Source organism: Anomaloglossus baeobatrachus, unplaced genomic scaffold (genome assembly GCF_048569485.1).
Source record: "Anomaloglossus baeobatrachus isolate aAnoBae1 unplaced genomic scaffold, aAnoBae1.hap1 Scaffold_535, whole genome shotgun sequence".
Lineage (NCBI taxonomy): Eukaryota > Metazoa > Chordata > Amphibia > Anura > Aromobatidae > Anomaloglossus > Anomaloglossus baeobatrachus.
The window spans coordinates 944-25,944 of NW_027444723.1; the positions used below are offsets into that span (position 1 = coordinate 944).

General features: G+C 46.8%; 3 non-coding genes across 3 annotated transcripts; all 3 read right to left on the reverse strand.

The window, feature by feature from the left end:
• Positions 1–9,961: 9,961 nt before the first annotated feature.
• TRNAV-CAC (transfer RNA valine (anticodon CAC)) lies at positions 9,962–10,034 on the reverse strand. Its single transcript has one exon. It is a non-coding gene; the product is annotated as a tRNA-Val (tRNA).
• A 6,606-nt stretch (positions 10,035–16,640) lies between these two features.
• Positions 16,641–16,713, reverse strand: TRNAV-CAC (transfer RNA valine (anticodon CAC)). Its single transcript has one exon. It is a non-coding gene; the product is annotated as a tRNA-Val (tRNA).
• Positions 16,714–16,889: 176 nt separating this feature from the next.
• Positions 16,890–16,962, reverse strand: TRNAV-UAC (transfer RNA valine (anticodon UAC)). Its single transcript has one exon. It is a non-coding gene; the product is annotated as a tRNA-Val (tRNA).
• Between the last annotated feature and the right edge of the window lie 8,039 nt (positions 16,963–25,001).

A 25,001-nucleotide genomic window follows, 5' to 3' on the forward strand; every position in this document is an offset into this window, starting at 1 on the left:
ACTAGAAAGAAAGAAGACAGAAGAGCAGGATCATGGAGGGCTGACAGGGGGTAATAAAGATGGAGTCTCTAATGTGTCTGTGTATTTATTTCTATTAAAGTATTTTTTTCTCTGTGTGGTGTTTTTTTTTAACCCTTTATTGGAGATTCTTAATGGCCGGGTCAAACGTGCCTGACATTAAGAATCTCTGGCTTAATACTGGCTAGTAAAACAAAGCCAGTATTAACTCATGATTACCCAACAAGCCACCCGGCTTCAGGGCTGTTGGAAGAGTTGGATACAGCGCCAGATGATGGCGCTTCTATGAGAGCGCCATTTTCTGGGACGATTGCGGACTGAAATTCGCAGCAGAGGCGCCCAGAAACCTCGGGCTAACCTGTGCTGCGGATTCCAATCCCCAGCTGCCTAGTTGTACCCGGCTGGACACAAAAAATGGGGCGAAGCCACACGTCATTTGTTTTTTAATTATTTCATGAAATAAGTGAAATAATTAAAAAAAACGGGCTTCCCTATATTTTTGGTTCCCAGCCGGGTACAAATAGGCAACTGGGGGTTGGAGGCAGCCCGTGGCTGCCTGCTGTACCTGGCTAGCATACAAAAATATGGCGAAGCCCACGTCATTTTTTTGCTGGGCAAAAAAATTCTGCATACAGTCCTGGATGGAGTACGCTGAGCCTTGTAGTTCTGCAGCTGCTGTCTGCTCTTCTCCATACAGACACACAGCAGCTGCAGAACTACAAGGCTCAGCATACTCCATCCAGGACTGTATGCAGAAGTTTTTTGCCCCCTGAAAAAATTATGTGGGCTTCGCCATATTTTTGTATGCTAGCCAGGTACAGCAGGCAGGTACGGCTGCCCCCAACCCCCAGTTGCCTATTTGTACCCGGCTGGTAATCAAAAATAAAGGGAAGCCCTTTTTTTATTATTTCATGAATTTCATTAAATAATTAGAAAACAAATGACGTAGGCTTCGCCCCATTTTTGTGTCCAGCCAGGTACAACTAGGCAGCTGGGGATTGGAATCCGCAGCACATTTTCCATTGCCAGTGAAGGTAACACCAAGCAGTGGGGGTTAGCAGCCAGTAGCTGCTTGGATTACCCTTACCTAGCAATACAAAAAATGCAGCGAGAGCCCATATATATTTTTTTTAATTATTTATTTAATTAACTAAAAACAAAATGGGCTTCCCTGTATTTTGATTGCTGGACATCACAGTGCTGTAAAAATAAATCTTTAAAAAAATGACGTAGCGCTCCGCGGTATTTTTGATTCTCAGCGCAGATAAAGCAGACAGCTATGGGTTGCCACCCCAGTCTGCCTGCCGTTACCTTGGTTGGCAATCAAAATACAGGGAAGCCCATTAATTTTTTCTATTTAAAAAATAGTTAAAAAAAAAAATGACGTTGGGTCCCCCCATTTTTGATAGCCAGCTAGGGTAAAGCAGACGGCTGTAGCCTGAAAACCACAGCTGGCAGCTTTACCGTGGTTGGGGATCCAATGTGGAGGTCCCCTCAGGCTCTTTTTTATAATTATTTTATAAATATTAATAATTACACAATAAAAGTAGGGTCCCCCCCAAATTGGATCACCAGCCAAGGTAAAGCGGACAGCTGTGGTCTGGTATTCTCAGGGTGGGAAGGTACATAGTTATTGGGCTTTCACAGCCTAAAAATAGCAGGCCGCAGGCACCCCAGACGTGGCGCATCCACTAGATGCGCCAATCCTGGCGCTTCACCCCAGCTCATCCCGTGCCCTGGTGCAGTGGCAAACGGGGTAATAAATCGGGTTGATACTAGCTGTAAAGTCACCTGAGATCAAGCCCAGCAGTTTGTGATGTTATGGCGTCTATTAGATACCCAACATCATAAACTGTCAGTACTAACAAAAAAAAAAAAATCGACAAAAGAAATTTACTTGAAAAAACAGTCCCCAAAACATTTCCTCTTTCACCAATTTATTGTAAGAAAAAAAATAAAGGGGTCCCACGATGACTCTGGACCGTCTAGAATATGGGGGGAGACACTCAGGGAACGTATCCCCCATTTTCTAGGAGTGCGGACCCTTCTTGTGAGGAGTGTGGGTGCAATGAATCTGCACTCACTCTCCCCGGGTCCACAGCAGCAGAGTCCATGTCGTAATGGTTGCTACCAAAGCTGCAATGCCCTGCTCATGAGGTAAGGGCATGCCTAATCAGGAGAACTACTGTAGAGGAAGCTCTGCTCACTGGTATATAGGTGCTCAGAGGTAATAATAGATAAAATTAGTGAGTAGCCTCGGCACTCTAAATCTCCCAGACTAAGTCAGTAAGTCACAACGGATAGAAATGCAAAATCACTCTTTATTGGTCCGTGTTAAGAAAAAAAAAATTTTCATAAGCATATATGTTTTTGTCCAAAACAAGTTACAAATGACGTTTCGGCCTGAGCCTTCGTCAGATTGGACTTATCTGCATGTAATCATGAAAAATGACAATAATCAGTATCACATAAGAGTGAGAGAACAATAACATAAACTCGAACAATGTAGAGGTACAATTGGGATGTAGCAAAAAAATTGCAACACAGCAAGAAATGAAACACATGATACAAATGTCATAATACAGTACAAGGACAATATAGTAATGACAAATATGGGGTCAGAGTAGGCTTAGACAGCTCTGGTATGAAAAAGATGTCAATCATAAAGTAACATGTGCAATAGGTGTAGAGCTACAGTATGCATGGCAGAGCTAATGGGTAGACCGATTATAGAAAAAGAACGGAGAAAAAGTGGAGAAAAAGTGGAGAAAAAATGGATAAAAAGTGGAGAAAAAGTGAAGAAAAAGTGGAGAAAAAGTGGAGAAAAAAATGGATAAAAAGTGGAGAAAAAAATGGATAAAAAGTGGAGAAAAAGTGGAGAAAAAGTGGAGAAAAAGTGGAGAAAAAGTGGAGAAAAAGTGGAGCACCCTTTGGTGCCTTTCATGTGGCACTAAGGGGTGCTTAGCTTTGTATTTAGCCAAAAAAATGAAAACAAAATGACGTAGGGTTCCCCCTAGTTTTGTAGCCAGCTAGGGTAAAGCAGACGGCTGCAGCCTGCAGGCCACAGCTGCCAACCTCACCTTGGCTGGTAATCCAAAATTGAAGGCACCCCACGCTGTTATTTTAAATTAAATAAATAATTAAAAAAAAAAAACACGTAAGGGGCCCCCAAAATTGGATCACCAGCCAAGGTAAAGCAGACAGCTGAGGCCTGATATTCTCAGACTAGGGAGGTCCATGGTTATTGGACTCTCCCCAGCCTAAAAATAGCAGGCCGCAGCCTCCCCAGAAGTGGCGCATCCATTAGATGCGCCAATCCTGGTGCTTCGCCCCAGCTCATCCCGCGCCCTGGTGCGGTGGCAAACGGGGTAATATATGGGGTTAATACCAGATGTGTAATGTCACCTGGCATTAAGCCCTGGGGTTGGTGAGGTCAGGCGTCTATCAGATACCCGACATCACCAACCCAGTCAGTAATAAAAAAAAATAGACGACAAACACATTTTTATTTGAAAAAACACTCCCCAAAACATTCCCTCTTTAACCAATTTATTAGAATGAAAAACAAATCCAGGTCTGGTGTAATCCAAGGGGTTGCCATGACGATCCACACTGTCCCAGTTAATGAAGAGCAGGATGTTCCCCATTGGCTGGGAGAGCAGTGCAGTGACCTGAGCTAACATCAATGGGTCAGCCCAGGTCACTGCAGGGGATGACAAGTGCTGCTGTCAGCGAGGTACATTACCTGCGCTGATCTCCAGCACACTGACAGCCCCTGTCACTGAGTTCAATGACCGCCGCCTTCACAGCCAAGAATCGCGAGAGGCCCGTGACGTCACCGCTAGTCAGTCTCGGGTCGGAAGCGAGAGAAGGTGATGTGACAAGCGGCGGCCATGAAGGACAGTGACAGCGCTGAGGTCGGGATGGCGGGACTTCATCACCGCAGGCAGGGCCGGCTCCAGGTTTTTGTGGGCCCCGGGCGGAAGAGTCCCAGTGGACCCAATAAACACGCAGACACACACACATACACAGATACATACACGTACATATACATATTTAAAGACAAACTCACAAAAATACATATAAACAGACAAATCTATACAGTCATATACACTGACATACATAGATACACATCATACAGAGACACACACTGCTATGCTGCATACATACATACATACAGACACACACATACTGCTCTGCATGCATACATACATATAGACAGACACACACACACTGCTCTGCTGCATACATACATACAGACACACACACACACACTGCTCTGCTGCATACATACATACAGACAGACACGCATACTGCTCTGCTGCATACATACATGCATACATACATACAAACAGACACGCATACTGCTCTTCTGCATACATACATACATACATACAGAAAGACACGCATACTGCTCTGCATGCATACATACAGACACACATACTGCTCTGCTGCATACATACATGCATACATACAGACAGTCACGCATACTACTCTGCTACATATATACATACATACATAGACACGCATACTGCTCTGCTGCATATATACATACATACAGACACGCATACTACTCTGCTACATATATACATACATACATAGACACGCATACTGCTCTGCTGCATATATACATACATACATACAGACACGCATACTACTCTGCTATATATATACATACATACATAGACACGCATACTGCTCTGCTGCATATATACATACATACATATAGACACACATACTGCTCTGCTGCATATATACATACATACATACAGACACGTATACTGCTCTGCTGCATACATACATGCATACATACAGACACGCATACTGCTCTGCTGCATACATATATGCATACATACAGACACGCATACTGCTCTGCTGCATACATACATGCATACATACAGACAGACACGCATATTGCTCTGCTGCATATATATATACATACATACAGACACGCATACTACTCTGCTACATATATACATACATATATACAGACACGCATACTGCTCTGCTGCATATATATATACATGCACGCATACTGCTCTGCTACATTTATACATACATACAGACACGTATACTGCTCTGCTGCATACATACATGCATACATACAGACAGACACGCATATTGCTCTGCTGCATATATATATACATACAGACACGCATACTACTCTGCTACATATATACATACATACATACAGACACGCATACTGCTCTGCTGCATATATACATACATACACGCATACTGCTCTGCTGCATATATACATACATACATACATACAGACATGCATACTGCTCTGCTACATATATACATACATACAGACACGTATACTGCTCTGCTGCATACATACATGCATACATATAGACAGACACGCATACTACTCTGCTACATATATACATACATACATACAGACACGCATACTGCTCTGCTGCATATCTACATACATACACGTATACTGCTCTGCTGCATATATACATACATACAGACACGCATACTGCTCTTCTGCATACATACATACATACATACAGACACATATACTACTCTGCTGCATACATACATACATACATACAGACACGCATACTGCTCTGCTGCATATATACATACATACACGCATACTGCTCTGCTGCATATATACATACATACATACAGACACGCATACTGCTCTGCTGCATATATACATACATACATACAGACACGCATACTGCTCTGCTGCATATATACATACATACATACAGACACGTATACCGCTCTGCTGCATACATACATGCATACATACAGACACGCATATTGCTCTGCTGCATATATACATACATACACGTATACTGCTCTGCTGCATATATATATACATACAGACACGCATACTACTCTGCTACATATATACATACATACAGACACGTATACTGCTCTGCTGCATACATACATGCATACATACAGACAGACACGCATATTGCTCTGCTGCATATATATATACATACATACAGACACGCATACTACTCTGCTACATATATACATACATACATACATACAGACACGCATACTGCTCTGCTGCATATATACATACATACAGACACGCATACTGCTCTGCTGCATATATACATACATACATACAGACACGCATACTGCTCTGCTGCATACATACATGCATACATACAGACAGACACGCATATTGCTCTGCTGCATATATATATACATACAGACACGCATACTACTCTGCTACATATATACATACATACAGACACGTATACTGCTCTGCTGCATACATACATACATGCATACATACAGACAGACACGCATATTGCTCTGCTGCATATATATATATATACATACATACAGACACGCATACTACTCTGCTACATATATACATACATACATACAGACACGCATACTGCTCTGCTGCATATATACATACATACAGACACGCATACTGCTCTGCTGCATATATACATACATACATACAGACACGTATACTGCTCTGCTGCATATATATATATACATACATACAGACACGTATACTGCTCTGCTGCATATATACATGCGTACATACAGACACGCATACTGCTCTGCTGCATATATACATACATACAGACACGCATACTGCTCTGCTGCATATATACATACATACATACAGACACGCATACTGCTCTGCTGCATATATACATACATATAGACACGCATACTGCTCTGCTGCATGCATACATACAAACACACACCTTGCTCTGCGGGGCCCACACACGCGGCTCCGGGGGCCACACACATGGCTCTGCGGGGCCCACACACGCAAGGGGGGACAGGGAGGGGCGGGGAGGGAGTGATGTCCCACATACTGATCAGGTCACGGTGCAGATGGGGCCCACATAGCGCCGGAGGGAAGCGATGTGCTGGGGGTCGCTGGCTGGCACTGTGACTCCTTCATCTGTGCGACCGAGCAGGACGCCGGGCGGTAGCTCCGCCCACAGATGATGCTCAATGCAGGAGAACACAGTGAACACTGTGGCCTGCGGGCCTTAAAGGGCCGGCAGCCACAGTTTCCAGTGCCAAGGACTGCTGCCCCCGGGCCGACCGCAGGTAAGCCGAGCAGGACTGTGTGTGTGTGTGTGTGTGTGTGTATACGTGTGTACGTGTGTACATGCCGCGGGCAGGAGGGGGCGGAGCGAGCTGAGCGGGGAAGTGTGGGCTTCCTGCACGTAACTAGGATAAACATCGGGTTACTAACCAAAGCGCTTTGGTTGGATACCCGATGTATATCTTGGTTACCAGCCTGTGGCAGGCTGCCAGCGATGGCTCCTGCACACTATAGCTGTAAAAAGCCCTGCTTTTTGCTGCTAGAACCGTTCTCGAACGTATCTAGAACTATCGAGCTTTTGCAAAAAGCTCGAGTTCTAGTTCGATCTCGAACAGCCCCCAAAATCACTCGAGCCTAGAACTGGAGAACCTCGAACTGCGCTCAACTCTACCCAGGACCTTCTGCGTGTTATGCAGAAATGATGACCACTACACTATGAAACCTGACAAAAAGTTACTGTGTATTGGCTAGCAGAGCAGAATTGTGACTGACGGGGCCTTTTTATTGCTGAAGGAAAGTATTTTTGGTTAATGAAACATTTACAATTATTATTACATATTTTACCAGTTTTATTCCTACAAAGGGATTTTGCTTAAATTGAAGTTTATATTGAATGTGTTACTTTTTTCTCCATAGTTTGGACTTTTGCTTTTGTATTTATGGGAACTATATATTTTGAAACAAATAGGATTTTTATAATATGGGATTATGTTTTCTCCTAAAATGGTCAATAAAAAAGAAACCCCAAATCGTAGTTCTCTTTGTGATGGAAGCCAAAATGTATTGTCATTTGGCAACGAAACCAAGAATTTCACATATTACAAGTCGATAGGAAATTACTTCAACACCAAAAACAGATTGGTTTCACTGGGGATTGAACCCATGACCTTCTGCAAGTGAAGCAGACGTGATGACTACTACACTATGAAACCTTTGAAATCCTGCAAAGTAATGGCAATTAGAGTCGAGTTTTGACCGCCAGGGGAAAAAAAACAAATTCGTAGCTCTGTTGGTGATGGAAGCTAAAACATCCCGTTATTCGGCAACAAAGCCAAGAACTTTATATACTGCAGGTTGATACGGGATTATTTCAACACCACGAACACATAGGTTTCACTGGGGATTGAACTCAGGACCTTCTGCGTGTTAAGCAGAGGTGATGACCACTACTCTATGAAACCTTATGGAAAGTTACTGTGTATTGGCTAGCAGAGCAGAATTGTTACTGACGGGGCCTTTTTATTGCTGAAGGAAAGTATTTTTGGTTAATGAAACATTTACAATTTTTATTACATATTTTACCAGTTTTATTCCTACAAAGGGATTTTGCTTAAAAGGAAGTTTACATTGAATGTGTTACTTTTTTCCACATAGTTTAGTTGTTTGATTTTGTATTTAAAGGAACTATATATTTTGAAGCAAACAGGATTTTTATAATATGGGATTATGTTTTCTGCTAAAATGGTCAATAAAAAAGAAACCCAAAATCGTAGTTCTCTTGGTGATGGAAGCCAAAATATATTATCAGTTGGCAACAAAAGAAAGAATTTCATATGTTACAGGTTATTAGCAAATTACTTCCCATCATTCGGCAACAAAGCCAAGAACTTCATATATTGTAGTTTAATTGAGTATTGTTTTAACACCAAGAACAGATTGGTTTAACTGGGGATTGAACGCAGGTCCTTCTGCGTGTTAAGCGGACTTGATGACCACTAGTCTATGAAACTTGATGGAAAGTTACTGTGTATTGGCTAGCAGAGCAGAATTGTGACTGACGGGGCCTTTTTATTGCTGAAGGAAAGTATTTTTTGTTAATGAAACATTTACAATTTTTATTACAAATTTTACCAGTTTTATTCCTACAAAGGGATTTTGCTTTAAAGGAAGTTTACATTGAATGTGTTACTTTTTTCCACATAGTTTAGTTGTTTGCTTTTGTATTTAAAGGAACTATATATTTTGAAACAAACAGGATTTTTATAATATGGGATTATGTTTTCTGCTAAAATGGTCAATAAAAAAGAAACCCAAAATCGTAGTTCTCTTGGGGATAAAAGCCAAAATATATTATCAGTTGGCAACAAAACAAAGAATTTCATATGTTACAGGTTGATAGCAAATTACTTCAACAGCGAAAACGGCTTGTTTTTACTGGGGATTGAAAACAGGACCTTCTGCGTGTGAAGTAGACGTGATGACGACTTCACTATGAAACCTGTAAACTCCTGCAAAGTAATGGCATTTAGAGACGAGTTTTGACCACCAGGGGAAAAAAAATAATAATTTGTAGTTCTGTTTGTGATGGAAGCCAAAACATCCCGTCATACGGCAACAAAGCCGAGAACTTCATATATTGTAGTTGGATAGCGTATTATTTCAACACTAAGAACAGATTGGTTTCACTGGGGATTGAACCCAGGACCTTCTGCGTGTTAAGCAGAAGTGATGACCACTACACTATGAAATCTGACGATAAGTTGCTGTGAATTGGCTAGCAGAGCAGAATTGTGACTGACGGGGCCTTTTTATTGCTGAAGGAAAGTATTTTTGGTTAATGAAACATTTACAATTATTATTACACATTTTACCAGTTTTATTCCTACAAAGGGATTTTGCTTAAATTGAAGTTTATATTGAATGTGTTACTTTTTTTTCCATAGTTTGGTCTTTTGCTTTTGTATTTATGGGAACTAAATATTTTGAAACAAATAGGATTTTTATAATATGGGATTATGTTTTCTGCTAAAATGGTCAATAAAAAAGAAACCCAAAATCGTAGTTCTCTTTGTGATGGAAGCCAAAATGTATTGTCATTTGGCAACGAAACCAAGAATTTCACATATTACAAGTCGATAGGAAATTACTTCAACACCAAAAACAGATTGGTTTCACTGGGGATTGAACCCAGGACCTTCTGCGTGTGAAGCAGACGTGATGACCACTACACTATGAAACCTTTGAAATTCTGCAAAGTATTGGCAATTAGAGACGAGTTTTAACCGCCAGGGGAAAAAAAACAAATTCGTAGCTCTGTTGGTGATGGAAGCTAAAACATCCGGTTATTCGGCAACAAAGCCAAGAACTTTATATACTGCAGGTTGATAGGGGATTATTTCAACACCAAAAACACATGGGTTTCACTGGGGATTGAACCCAGGACCGTCTGTGTGTAAAGCAGACGTGATTTCCACTACACTATGAAACCTTTGAAAGTCTGCAAAGTAATGGCAATTACAGAAGAGTTTTGACCGCCAGGGAAAAAAAAAACAAATTCGTAGCTCTGTTGGGGATGGAAGCCAAAACATCCCATCATTCGGCAACAAAGCCAAGAACTTCATATATTGTAGTTTAATTGAGTATTATTTCAACACCAAGAACAGATTGGTTTTACTGGGGATTGAACGCAGGACCTTCTGCGTGTTAAGCAGACGTGATGACCACTACCTTATGAAACCCGATGGAAAGTTATTGTGTATTGGCTAGCAGAGCAGAATTGTGACTGACGGGGCCTTTTTATTGCTGAAGGAAAGTATTTTTGGTTAATGAAACATTTACAATTTTTATTACATATTTAAACAGTTTTATTCCTACAAAGGGATTTTGCTTAAAAGGAAGCTTACATTGAATGTGTTACTTTTTTCCACATAGTTTAGTTGTTTGCTTTTGTATTTAAAGGAACTATATATTTTGAAACAAACAGGATTTTTATAATATGGGATTATGTTTTCTGCTAAAATGGTCAATAAAAAAGAAACCTAAAATCGTAGTTCTCTTGGTGAGGGAAGCCAAAATATATTATCAGTCAAACAAAACCAAGAATTTCATATATTACAGGTTGATAGCAAATTACTTCAACAGCGAAAACGGCTTGTTTTTCCTGGGGATTGAACCCAGAACCTTCTGCATGTGAAGTAGACGTGATGACTACTGATGAGCGAGTACTAAAAAGCTCGGGTGCTCGAGGCTCGGGCCGAGCATCCCAAGATACTCGTGTACTCGGCCCGAGCAACGAGCCCAATGTTATCCTATGGGAGACCCGAGTATTTTTGTGAAATGACCCCCGGCAGCATGGAGAAACCCTAAAAATGTCACAAAAGTCTCAGAAGAGTGCTCAAATGACATGGCAACAGCATGGGGAAGACCCCTTGAAGCATTTATCACTCAAAAGTCACAGCTGTGAACAATTTTGTCCGCGTTTTACGCCATTTTTACGGACTCACCAGAAAACCTTCCAAAATGACCCCAAAATGATTTTTCATGGCAGAAATGTTAAGGGCACATACCCAATAGTGAGATAGAGCTGGTGTATGTTATTTTTTGAGATTAATACATGAAAGATTTTACGTAAAACATTGTGTGGCACTCCGATGTCCCTGAGAAGAGACGTACATGAAGGCCTCTTGAGTCTAATGTGCCCATTTTGAGGAAGTGAGTCTTTGTAGTATTTTCCTTTGGCAGGGCAGCCAAAAATTGGGAGGTTCATCAATGCCCCTGCATACAGACGTGCATGAGGGCCTGTAAACCTGAAGTGCCCATTGTAAGGAAGTGGGTCTATTGTAGTATAGCCCTTTGGCAGGGCAGCCAAAAATTGGGAGGCGTCACATTGTCCCTAGATAGAGACGTGCATGAGGGCCTGTAAACCTGAAGTGCCCATTGTAAGGAAGTGGGTCTATTGTAGTATAGCCCTTTGGCAGGGCAGCCAAAAATTGGGAGGCGCCACGTTGTCCCTAGATAGAGACGTGCATGAGGGCCTGTAAACCTGAAGTGCCCATTGTAAGGAAGTGGGTCTATTGTAGTATAGCCCTTTGGCAGGGCAGCCAAAAATTGGGAGGCGCCACATTGTCCCTAGATAGAGACGTGCATGAGGGCCTGTAAACCTGAAGTGCCCATTGTAAGGAAGTGGGTCTATTGTAGTATAGCCCTTTGGCAGGGCAGCCAAAAATTGGGAGGCGCCACATTGTCCCTAGATAGAGACGTGCATGAGGGCCTGTAAACCTGAAGTGCCCATTGTAAGGAAGTGGGTCTATTGTAGTATAGCCCTTTGGCAGAGCAGCCAAAAATTGGGAGGCTCCACGTTGTCCCTGGATAGAGACCTGTTAGGTTCTTAGTGCCTCCGTGCTTGCATTTAAAAACCGCACGTGTGTGCCTGTTGGTGGCAGCTTTCCGCTGCACTTGTGTGCGTTTTGCAAAAACTTGGATATAACGCACAAGTCTAGTGAATACACATCAGCACAGCATTGCAAAATGCGCAAGGGCGTTGGCAACGAACAAGGAAGTGGACATGATGGTGGTGCAGGCAGAGACCGAGGTCGTGTGCAAGCTCTAATTTCGCCACAACAAAGGGCCACATCTACTCGCTCGCACGTCCTGTCCCAAATTCTTGGGGACCGCAGCAGTACACCGCTCTTGAACCAAGACCAGTGTCAACAGGTTGTTAGTTGGATAGCGGATAATGCTTCCAGTCAGATTGGCACCACCACAAACACTCTGTCTTCCACACGGTCAAGTGTCAGTAGCCGTGATACTGCACCGCACATTTTCGAACCTGATCCTCCTTCCTACCACCAGGCCGAGTACACGTCCACGGACATTACTGATCCCACACTTGGACACTCGGAAGAGCTGTTCGTTCACGTTTCCATTCACACATTCTGGCCTCTCGCCAGCTCCTGTTGAAGTGGGCCATGACGAGATTGTATGTACAGATGCCCAAATATTTGAGCAGCCATTTTCTCACGAAGTTGGCAACGTGTCTCAACAAGGGGTGGACGATGATGAGACACAATTGTCAGGAAGTCAGGAGGAGCAGGGTGCGGAAGAGGAAGACGACGTGGTGGATGATCCAGTAACTGACCCAACCTGGCAGGAGGATATGCAGAGCGAGGACAGCAGTGCACAGGGGGAGGGAGGCGTAGCATCCCAACAGGCAGTAAGAAGCAGGGTGGTGGCCCCAGGCAGACGTCAGGCAACTGTTCCCCGGAACAACACGACACAAGGTGCCTGTACAAATGTTAGGTCTTCCCGAGTCTGGCAGTTTTTTAAGTTGGCTCCAGATGATTCTAAAAAGGCCATTTGCAACACCTGCCGTGCCAGCATCAGCAGGGGTACCAAAACTAGCAGCCTGACCACCACCAGAATGATCAGGCACATGTCAGCCAAGCACCCGACTTTGTGGGATGTACAACGGAGTCGAGGAGCAGTGCTTTCTGATGTCACTGCTACATCTTCGCTTGTTGTGCATGCGAGCCAATCCCCTGTCCATGCTGCCCGCAAACAAGCCTCCTCCGGCCCTGCACCTGCAGTTGCCCACGCAGAAATAACACCATCATCAAGCACGTCCTTGTCCCAGCGCAGCGTTCAGTTATCCATTCAGCAAACCTTTGAACGCAGGCGCAAATACACTGCCAATGCCCCACATGCCACACTTCTAAATGCTAACATTTCGCGACTACTTGCGCTGGAAATGTTGCCTTTTAGGCTGGTTGAGACAGAAGCATTCCGCGACCTGATGGTGGCAGCTGTCCCACGTTACTCGGTCCCCAGCCGCCACTATTTCTCCCGGTGTGCCGTCCCCGCATTGCATAACCACGTGTCACAAAACATCACACGTGCCCTGAACAACGCTGTTTCACCCAAAGTCCACCTAACCACAGGCACGTGGACAAGTGCATGTGGGCAAGGCCACTACATCTCGTTGACGTCACACTGGGTTAATATTGTGGAAGCTGGGACCCAGTCTGAGCGAGGGACGGAACACGTCCTTCACACACCAAGTTTTGCAGGCCCTACCTCAGTCAGGGTTTCACCCACACTCTACAGCTCCGGAATGTCATGCTCCTCAGCCTCCTCCTCCTCCTGCGCATCCTCATCCACTTTACCCTCCACACCAGTCCCAAGCTGTAAGTGTCGCGGGTGGAGGATGGGACGCTGCGCTCTCCCACTGCTCGGGTCCGGCTGCCGCTGCTCTACGGCTGCTGCTGCTCGGTGGCTCGAGCGATGGCCGGATCCCGGTGGCTCGAGCGGCGCTCCTCGCCCGTGATTGAAAAGGGGTGGTTTGGGTTTTGGGGATATTGTCCGTGACGCCACCCACGGTTGTGGTGATTGTGTGGACACCACCGCTGCTCTGGACGTGGATCCCGGGAGCCTGTGACAGGGAGCAGCTTTGTTGTTATTTCTCCCCTCCGTGGGTAGGGGGGTTGGTTGTCCCGGGGCCCGGTGATGGGGTAGAGATGGATGACAGGCAAATTGCGGGGTCTGATGAGGTGCAGGGTCGCAGGGGCAGCGCTGTGCCGCACGGCACGGAGGTACTCACTCAGCCCAATGATGATGACACAGTTCACGGTAAAACAAGTGGCTGGATGGACGGGTCCCTCGGACGGCTGCGGTTGTTCCTCCCTGCAGGTTAGTGATGACTGTCTCTCCCTGCACCTAAGTTCAGTGTTGGTAGTGATGGTTTCCCACCGGTAACCCGCTCCCCGACCTGGATATGGGCCGGAGGAGCCCCTTTTGCCCACAGGCGCTGGCCCTGGGAGACGGTTGCCCTTGGCGGTGGCGGTGTCTCCCCTTCACGGTTGGACGGTTGCCTTCTATCGTGACTTGGCTGTTTGGAAACCCTGAGGTCCCCTTCACTAACGGATTTGGCAAATTCACGGCGACACTAAGCCCTGCCGGGATCCGAAAGGCCCCTGCCAATGGTGCTGTCTTCTCTTTGTATACCGGTCCGGTACGGCCGGGTCACCACCCGTCCACGGTCCTTACGGCAGACTCCAATCGGCCTCCACTGCAGACGGTCACCACATCCTGCCAACCTTGCTGTCCTGTCCGGGCCACACACCTGGACCAACTTCAGGCTCTTTGCTGTCACTTTTCTCCTCTCTACTACTTTCCTCCTTCCACTTCCTTAGCTTAACTCTCACTGCCTGTGTTTTCCCTCCTCCTTGGTGGGTGAAGACCAACCGCCTGGCTCCACCCCCTGGTGTGGACAACAGCCCCTGGGGAAGGCAACAAGGATTTGGTGTTTTGACTATGATATGCCTGCAGGGAGTGTGGGGTGTGTAAGTGTTGTGCTCTGTGGCCCCTGGCTTGTCCAGGGCGACACAGAAGCACTGCAGCACTGCCTCGGCGAAGCGGCAACAGGCTGTAATGAAGCTAATCTGCATAGGTGACAAACCCCACAATGCAGAAGAGGTGTGGACAGCTCTGAAACAGCAGGCAGATCACTGGCTCACACCTCTGAACCTAAAGCCAGGAAAGGTTGTGTGTGACAATGGCCGGAACCTGGTGGCGGCTTTGAGGCGAGGCCAGCTGACACATGTTCCATGCGTGGCCCATGTGCTCAACCTCGTGGTTCAGCGGTTTCTAAAGTCATACCCAGAGCTGTCTGATCTGCTGGTAAACGTTCGCCGCCTGTCTGCACATTTTCGAAAGTCACCTACTGCTTCAGCCGGCCTTGCCGGCTTTCAGCGCCATTTGCATCTTCCGGCTCACAGACTGGTGTGTGATGTCCCCACGTGTTGGAATTCAACTCTGCACATGTTGGTCATGATATGTGAGCAGAAGAGGGCAGTTGTTGAGTACCTGCATCACCTAAGCCGTCGGGAAATGGGTCAAACTCCACACATAACACCTGAGGAGTGGAGATGGATGTCCGACCTATGTACCATCCGCCAAAAGTTTGAGGACTCCACCAAGATGGTGAGCGGCGATGATGACATTATTAGCGTCACCATACCGCTTCTCTGCCTTCTAAAATGGTCTCTGCTCAAAAAACAACCACGATGCATTGCAGGCGGAGCGGGATGAGTTTGAGCAAGAAACAGTAGTGGGTGTGGGTGATAACACACAGCCCAGCCTCGTCTCATCACAACGTGCAATGGAGGACTATGACGAGGAGAAGGATGAAGACATGGAGCAACTCTCTGGCCAAATTGAGGATATGACATGCAGTCATATCCTCGGTTCAGCGTGGCTGGCCAGAGGACAGGGTAGATGAGGAGGAGGAGGACAGCATGTTCAGTCATCGTGTTGGTCAGGATACTGAAGTGATGGCTGTTAAGAGTCTGGCACACATGGCTGACTTTATGGTAAGCTGCCTGTCTCGTGACCCTCGTGTTAAGAACATCTTTGCCGACAATCATTACTGGTTGGTAACACTGTTAGACCCACGCTAAAATGAGAACTTTATGTCTCTTATTCCCGAGGCGAAGAGGTCTGGCAAAATGCAGCAGTTCCAGAAGGCCATAGTCACGGAAGTAGGCAAAGCATTACCCTCACAAAACGCTAGCGGCATAGGTCAGGAATCAGTGGACAACCAAGCCATACAGCCGAGAGGGACACAAGTCCAATCCGCCAGAGGTAGGGGAACAGTCTTTAAGATGTGGGACAGTTTTCTCAGGCCCTCACATACCACAGCCCCTGAGGATTTTTATAATATGGGATTATGTTTTCTGCTAAAATGGTCAATAAAAAAGAAAAAGCCAAAATGTATTGTCATTTGGCAACGAAACCAAGAATTTCACATATTACAAGTCGATAGGAAATTACTTCAACACCAAAAACAGATTGGTTTCACTGGGGATTGAACCCAGGACCTTCTGCGTGTGAAGCAGACGTGATGACCATTACACTATGAAACCTTTGAAATTCTGCAAAGTATTGGCAATTAGAGACGAGTTTTAACCGCCAGGGGAAAAAAAACAAATTCGTAGCTCTGTTGGTGATGGAAGCTAAAACATCCGGTTATTCGGCAACAAAGCCAAGAACTTTATATACTGCAGGTTGATAGGGGATTATTTCAACACCAAAAACACATGGGTTTCACTGGGGATTGAACCCAGGACCTTCTGCGTGTAAAGCAGACGTGATTTCCACTACACTATGAAACCTTTGAAAGTCTGCAAAGTAATGGCAATTACAGAAGAGTTTTGACCGCCAGGGAAAAAAAAAACAAATTCGTAGCTCTGTTGGGGATGGAAGCCAAAACATCCCATCATTCGGCAACAAAGCCAAGAACTTCATATATTGTAGTTTAATTGAGTATTATTTCAACACCAAGAACAGATTGGTTTTACTGGGGATTGAACGCAGGACCTTCTGCGTGTTAAGCAGACGTGATGACCACTACCTTATGAAACCCGATGGAAAGTTATTGTGTATTGGCTAGCAGAGCAGAATTGTGACTGACGGGGCCTTTTTATTGCTGAAGGAAAGTATTTTTGGTTAATGAAACATTTACAATTTTTATTACATATTTAAACAGTTTTATTCCTACAAAGGGATTTTGCTTAAAAGGAAGCTTACATTGAATGTGTTACTTTTTTCCACATAGTTTAGTTGTTTGCTTTTGTATTTAAAGGAACTATATATTTTGAAACAAACAGGATTTTTATAATATGGGATTATGTTTTCTGCTAAAATGGTCAATAAAAAAGAAACCTAAAATCGTAGTTCTCTTGGTGAGGGAAGCCAAAATATATTATCAGTCAAACAAAACCAAGAATTTCATATATTACAGGTTGATAGCAAATTACTTCAACAGCGAAAACGGCTTGTTTTTCCTGGGGATTGAACCCAGAACCTTCTGCATGTGAAGTAGACGTGATGACTACTGATGAGCGAGTACTAAAAAGCTCGGGTGCTCGAGGCTCGGGCCGAGCATCCCAAGATACTCGTGAACTCGGCCCGAGCAACGAGCCCAATGTTATCCTATGGGAGACCCGAGTATTTTTGTGAAATGACCCCCGGCAGCATGGAGAAACCCTAAAAATGTCACAAAAGTCTCAGAAGAGTGCTCAAATGACATGGCAACAGCATGGGGAAGACCCCTTGAAGCATTTATCACTCAAAAGTCACAGCTGTGAACAATTTTGTCCGCGTTTTACGCCATTTTTACGGACTCACCAGAAAACCTTCCAAAATGACCCCAAAATGATTTTTCATGGCAGAAATGTTAAGGGCACATACCCAATAGTGAGATAGAGCTGGTGTATGTTACTTTTTGAGATTAATACATGAAAGATTTTACGTAAAACATTGTGTGGCACTCCGATGTCCCTGAGAAGAGACGTACATGAAGGCCTCTTGAGTCTAATGTGCCCATTTTGAGGAAGTGAGTCTTTGTAGTATTTTCCTTTGGCAGGGCAGCCAAAAATTGGGAGGTTCATCAATGCCCCTGCATACAGACGTGCATGAGGGCCTGTAAACCTGAAGTGCCCATTGTAAGGAAGTGGGTCTATTGTAGTATAGCCCTTTGGCAGGGCAGCCAAAAATTGGGAGGCGTCACATTGTCCCTAGATAGAGACGTGCATGAGGGCCTGTAAACCTGAAGTGCCCATTGTAAGGAAGTGGGTCTATTGTAGTATAGCCCTTTGGCAGGGCAGCCAAAAATTGGGAGGCGCCACGTTGTCCCTAGATAGAGACGTGCATGAGGGCCTGTAAACCTGAAGTGCCCATTGTAAGGAAGTGGGTCTATTGTAGTATAGCCCTTTGGCAGGGCAGCCAAAAATTGGGAGGCGCCACATTGTCCCTAGATAGAGACGTGCATGAGGGCCTGTAAACCTGAAGTGCCCATTGTAAGGAAGTGGGTCTATTGTAGTATAGCCCTTTGGCAGGGCAGCCAAAAATTGGGAGGCGCCACATTGTCCCTAGATAGAGACGTGCATGAGGGCCTGTAAACCTGAAGTGCCCATTGTAAGGAAGTGGGTCTATTGTAGTATAGCCCTTTGGCAGAGCAGCCAAAAATTGGGAGGCTCCACGTTGTCCCTGGATAGAGACCTGTTAGGTTCTTAGTGCCTCCGTGCTTGCATTTAAAAACCGCACGTGTGTGCCTGTTGGTGGCAGCTTTCCGCTGCACTTGTGTGCGTTTTGCAAAAACTTGGATATAACGCACAAGTCTAGTGAATACACATCAGCACAGCATTGCAAAATGCGCAAGGGCGTTGGCAACGAACAAGGAAGTGGACATGATGGTGGTGCAGGCAGAGACCGAGGTCGTGTGCAAGCTCTAATTTCGCCACAACAAAGGGCCACATCTACTCGCTCGCACGTCCTGTCCCAAATTCTTGGGGACCGCAGCAGTACACCGCTCTTGAACCAAGACCAGTGTCAACAGGTTGTTAGTTGGATAGCGGATAATGCTTCCAGTCAGATTGGCACCACCACAAACACTCTGTCTTCCACACGGTCAAGTGTCAGTAGCCGTGATACTGCACCGCACATTTTCGAACCTGATCCTCCTTCCTACCACCAGGCCGAGTACACGTCCACGGACATTACTGATCCCACACTTGGACACTCGGAAGAGCTGTTCGTTCACGTTTCCATTCACACATTCTGGCCTCTCGCCAGCTCCTGTTGAAGTGGGCCATGACGAGATTGTATGTACAGATGCCCAAATATTTGAGCAGCCATTTTCTCACGAAGTTGGCAACGTGTCTCAACAAGGGGTGGACGATGATGAGACACAATTGTCAGGAAGTCAGGAGGAGCAGGGTGCGGAAGAGGAAGACGACGTGGTGGATGATCCAGTAACTGACCCAACCTGGCAGGAGGATATGCAGAGCGAGGACAGCAGTGCACAGGGGGAGGGAGGCGTAGCATCCCAACAGGCAGTAAGAAGCAGGGTGGTGGCCCCAGGCAGACGTCAGGCAACTGTTCCCCGGAACAACACGACACAAGGTGCCTGTACAAATGTTAGGTCTTCCCGAGTCTGGCAGTTTTTTAAGTTGGCTCCAGATGATTCTAAAAAGGCCATTTGCAACACCTGCCGTGCCAGCATCAGCAGGGGTACCAAAACTAGCAGCCTGACCACCACCAGAACGATCAGGCACATGTCAGCCAAGCACCCGACTTTGTGGGATGTACAACGGAGTCGAGGAGCAGTGCTTTCTGATGTCACTGCTACATCTTCGCTTGTTGTGCATGCGAGCCAATCCCCTGTCCATGCTGCCCGCAAACAAGCCTCCTCCGGCCCTGCACCTGCAGTTGCCCACGCAGAAATAACACCATCATCAAGCACGTCCTTGTCCCAGCGCAGCGTTCAGTTATCCATTCAGCAAACCTTTGAACGCAGGCGCAAATACACTGCCAACGCCCCACATGCCACACTTCTAAATGCTAACATTTCGCGACTACTTGCGCTGGAAATGTTGCCTTTTAGGCTGGTTGAGACAGAAGCATTCCGCGACCTGATGGTGGCAGCTGTCCCACGTTACTCGGTCCCCAGCCGCCACTATTTCTCCCGGTGTGCCGTCCCCGCATTGCATAACCACGTGTCACAAAACATCACACGTGCCCTGAACAACGCTGTTTCACCCAAAGTCCACCTAACCACAGGCACGTGGACAAGTGCATGTGGGCAAGGCCACTACATCTCGTTGACGTCACACTGGGTTAATATTGTGGAAGCTGGGACCCAGTCTGAGCGAGGGACGGAACACGTCCTTCACACACCAAGTTTTGCAGGCCCTACCTCAGTCAGGGTTTCACCCACACTCTACAGCTCCGGAATGTCATGCTCCTCAGCCTCCTCCTCCTCCTGCGCATCCTCATCCACTTTACCCTCCACACCAGTCCCAAGCTGTAAGTGTCGCGGGTGGAGGAGGGGACGCTGCGCTCTCCCACTGCTCGGGTCCGGCTGCCGCTGCTCTACGGCTGCTGCTGCTCGGTGGCTCGAGCGATGGCCGGATCCCGGTGGCTCGAGCGGCGCTCCTCGCCCGTGATTGAAAAGGGGTGGTTTGGGTTTTGGGGATATTGTCCGTGACGCCACCCACGGTTGTGGTGATTGTGTGGACACCACCGCTGCTCTGGACGTGGATCTCGGGAGCCTGTGACAGGGAGCAGCTTTGTTGTTATTTCTCCCCTCCGTGGGTAGGGGGGTTGGTTGTCCCGGGGCCCGGTGATGGGGTAGAGATGGATGACAGGCAAGTAGCGGGGCCTGATGAGGTGCAGGGTCGCAGGGGCAGCGCTGTGCCGCACGGCACGGAGGTACTCACTCAGCCCAATGATGATGACACAGTTCACGGTAAAACAAGTGGCTGGATGGACGGGTCCCTCGGACGGCTGCGGTTGTTCCTCGCTGCAGGTTAGTGAGGACTGTCTCTCCCTGCACCTAAGTTCAGTGTTGGTAGTGATGGTTTCCCACCGATATCGCGTTCCCCGACCTGGATATGGGCCGGAGGAGCCCGTTTTGCCCACAGGCGCTGGCCCTGGGAGACGGTTGCCCTTGGCGGTGGCGGTGTCTCCCCTTCACGGTTGGACGGTTGCCTTCTATCGTGACTTGGCTGTTTGGAAACCCTGAGGTCCCCTTCACTAACGGATTTGGCAAATTCACGGCGACACTAAGCCCTGCCGGGATCCGAAAGGCCCCTGCCAATGGTGCTGTCTTCTCTTTGTATACCGGTCCGGTACGGCCGGGTCACCACCCGTCCACGGTCCTTACGGCAGACTCCAATCGGCCTCCACTGCAGACGGTCACCACATCCTGCCAACCTTGCTGTCCTGTCCGGGCCACACACCCGGACCAACTTCAGGCTCTTTGCTGTCACTTTTCTCCTCTCTACTACTTTCCTCCTTCCACTTCCTTAGCTTAACTCTCACTGCCTGTGTTTTCCCTCCTCCTTGGTGGGTGAAGACCAACCGCCTGGCTCCACCCCCTGGTGTGGACAACAGCCCCTGGGGAAGGCAACAAGGATTTGGTGTTTTGACTATGATATGCCTGCAGGGAGTGTGGGGTGTGTAAGTGTTGTGCTCTGTGGCCCCTGGCTTGTCCAGGGCGACACAGAAGCACTGCAGCACTGCCTCGGCGAAGCGGCAACAGGCTGTGCTGAAGCTAATCTGCATAGGTGACAAACCCCACAATGCAGAAGAGGTGTGGACAGCTCTGAAACAGCAGGCAGATCACTGGCTCACACCTCTGAACCTAAAGCCAGGAAAGGTTGTGTGTGACAATGGCCGGAACCTGGTGGCGGCTTTGAGGCGAGGCCAGCTGACACATGTTCCATGCGTGGCCCATGTGCTCAACCTCGTGGTTCAGCGGTTTCTAAAGTCATACCCAGAGCTGTCTGATCTGCTGGTAAACGTTCGCCGCCTGTCTGCACATTTTCGAAAGTCACCTACTGCTTCAGCCGGCCTTGCCGGCTTTCAGCGCCATTTGCATCTTCCGGCTCACAGACTGGTGTGTGATGTCCCCACGTGTTGGAATTCAACTCTGCACATGTTGGTCATGATATGTGAGCAGAAGAGGGCAGTTGTTGAGTACCTGTATCACCTAAGCCGTCGGGAAATGGGTCAAACTCCACACATAACACCTGAGGAGTGGAGATGGATGTCCGACCTATGTACCATCCGCCAAAAGTTTGAGGACTCCACCAAGATGGTGAGCGGCGATGATGACATTATTAGCGTCACCATACCGCTTCTCTGCCTTCTAAAATGGTCTCTGCTCAAAAAACAACCACGATGCATTGCAGGCGGAGCGGGATGAGTTTGAGCAAGAAACAGTAGTGGGTGTGGGTGATAACACACAGCCCAGCCTCGTCTCATCACAACGTGCAATGGAGGACTATGACGAGGAGAAGGATGAAGACATGGAGCAACTCTCTGGCCAAATTGAGGATATGACATGCAGTCATATCCTCGGTTCAGCGTGGCTGGCCAGAGGACAGGGTAGATGAGGAGGAGGAGGACAGCATGTTCAGTCATCGTGTTGGTCAGGATACTGAAGTGATGGCTGTTAAGAGTCTGGCACACATGGCTGACTTTATGGTAAGCTGCCTGTCTCGTGACCCTCGTGTTAAGAACATCTTTGCCGACAATCATTACTGGTTGGTAACACTGTTAGACCCACGCTAAAATGAGAACTTTATGTCTCTTATTCCCGAGGCGAAGAGGTCTGGCAAAATGCAGCAGTTCCAGAAGGCCATAGTCACGGAAGTAGGCAAAGCATTACCCTCACAAAACGCTAGCGGCATAGGTCAGGAATCAGTGGACAACCAAGCCATACAGCCGAGAGGGACACAAGTCCAATCCGCCAGAGGTAGGGGAACAGTCTTTAAGATGTGGGACAGTTTTCTCAGGCCCTCACATACCACAGCCCCTGAGGTACGGGGTAGTGCCACAAAAAATCCTAAGTTTGCCCAGATGCTCAAGGAGTACCTTGCAGATCAAACAACTGTACTCCGACATTCCTCTGTGCCTTACAATTAATGGGTATCCAAGCTGGACACGTGGCATGAATTGGCTCTCTACGCCTTGGAAGTTCTTGCCTGCCCTGCCGCTAGCGTTTTGTCAGAGCGTGTTTTTAGTGCCGCAGGTGGAATCATTACAGATAAACGCACCTGCCTGTCAACTGTAAATGCTGACAGGCTGACTCTGATCAAGATGAACAAGGGTTGGATTGGGCCAGACTTCACCACACCACCAGCAAATGACAGCGAAATTTAAAGTTTGTAACGGGAATTTGCCATGTACCTCCACTCACCCATGGTAACACACTTGTGGACTTTGGCTAATCGCTGGACTTCTCCTCCTTCTCCTCATGCGCCATCATGATGACCGTTACAATAGTTAGGCCGTTGTTTCAGGTATACCCCCAGTGGTAAATTTTTTCGACCATTCTTTCAGAATGGGCATTACAACGACAGGAGACCCGCTCCTTTGCAATGGGAACAATGTTTTGAGGCCCTTATGCACATCTCTATCCAGGGACAATGTGTAGCCTCCAAATTTTTGGCTGCCCTGCCTAAGGGCTATACTACAATAGACCCACTGCCTTACAATGGGCACTTCAGGTTTACAGGCCATCATGCACGTCTCTATCCAGGGACAATATGGAGCCTGACACTTCCACCTACTGCCACACACGTGCGGTTTTTAAATGCAAGCACGGACGCACTAAGAACCTAACAGGTTTTTAGGAGCGACAATTACTGAGAAGTCTGACACTATCAGCCACTGCTGACTGACGTGTATTATTCACTAGACTTGTGCGTTATATAATAGTTTGTGCAAAACGTGCACCTGTACGCTGCCACCGACAGACACACACGTGCTGTTTTTAAATGCAAGCACGGACGCAATAAGAACCTAACAGGTTTTTAGGAGCGACAATTACTGAGAAGTCTGACACTATCTGGACTGTTTTAGACTGTGTACACCAGCCCCAGATATGATGAAGGCTGGTATACGGTCACCACTAGGAATGGCTATATACCCTGCCTGCCTGCCTGTATACTGCTACAATAGTCCTGACAAGGACTCTTCTGGTCACTAGCCTGTATTCCGACCTGGCTATACCCTGCCTGTATATAGCAACAATAGTCCTGAGAAGGACTCTGCTACTGTACTCCGACCTGGCTATACCCTGCCTGCCTGTATACAACTAGAATAGTCTGACTCCTGAGAAGGACTTCTGGTCACACTGTTTGCAGCCCTGCTCCGGAACTAACTATAAAGGGCCGCAAACCTTTCCCTGAAGCAGCGACACTCTCCCTGCACTGACTGTCTGGATATCTGTGAGCAGAGCACAGCGCGACGGCCGGTATAAAGGCTCGGTCACGCTGTGCAGGCCGGCCAATCACTGCAATTCCACAACTAACAGGGCTGTGGAATTGCAGTGGTCTGCCAGCCAATCCCTGCATGAGGGCTGGCTCTCAAAAGTGCGCCAACATGCAGGGATGAAGACCACGAGTACAGCACGAGTATCGCGAGATTACTCGGTCCCCGCCGAGCAGCCCGAGTACAGTGATACTCGTGCGAGTACCGAGTAGTAACAAGCATGCTCGCTCATCACTAGTGATGACCACTCCACTATGAAACCTGTGAAATCCTGCAAAGTAATGGCATTTAGAGACGAGTTTTGACAGCCAGGGGAAAAAAAATAATAATTTGTAGTTCTGTTTGTGATGGAAGCCAAAACATACCGTCA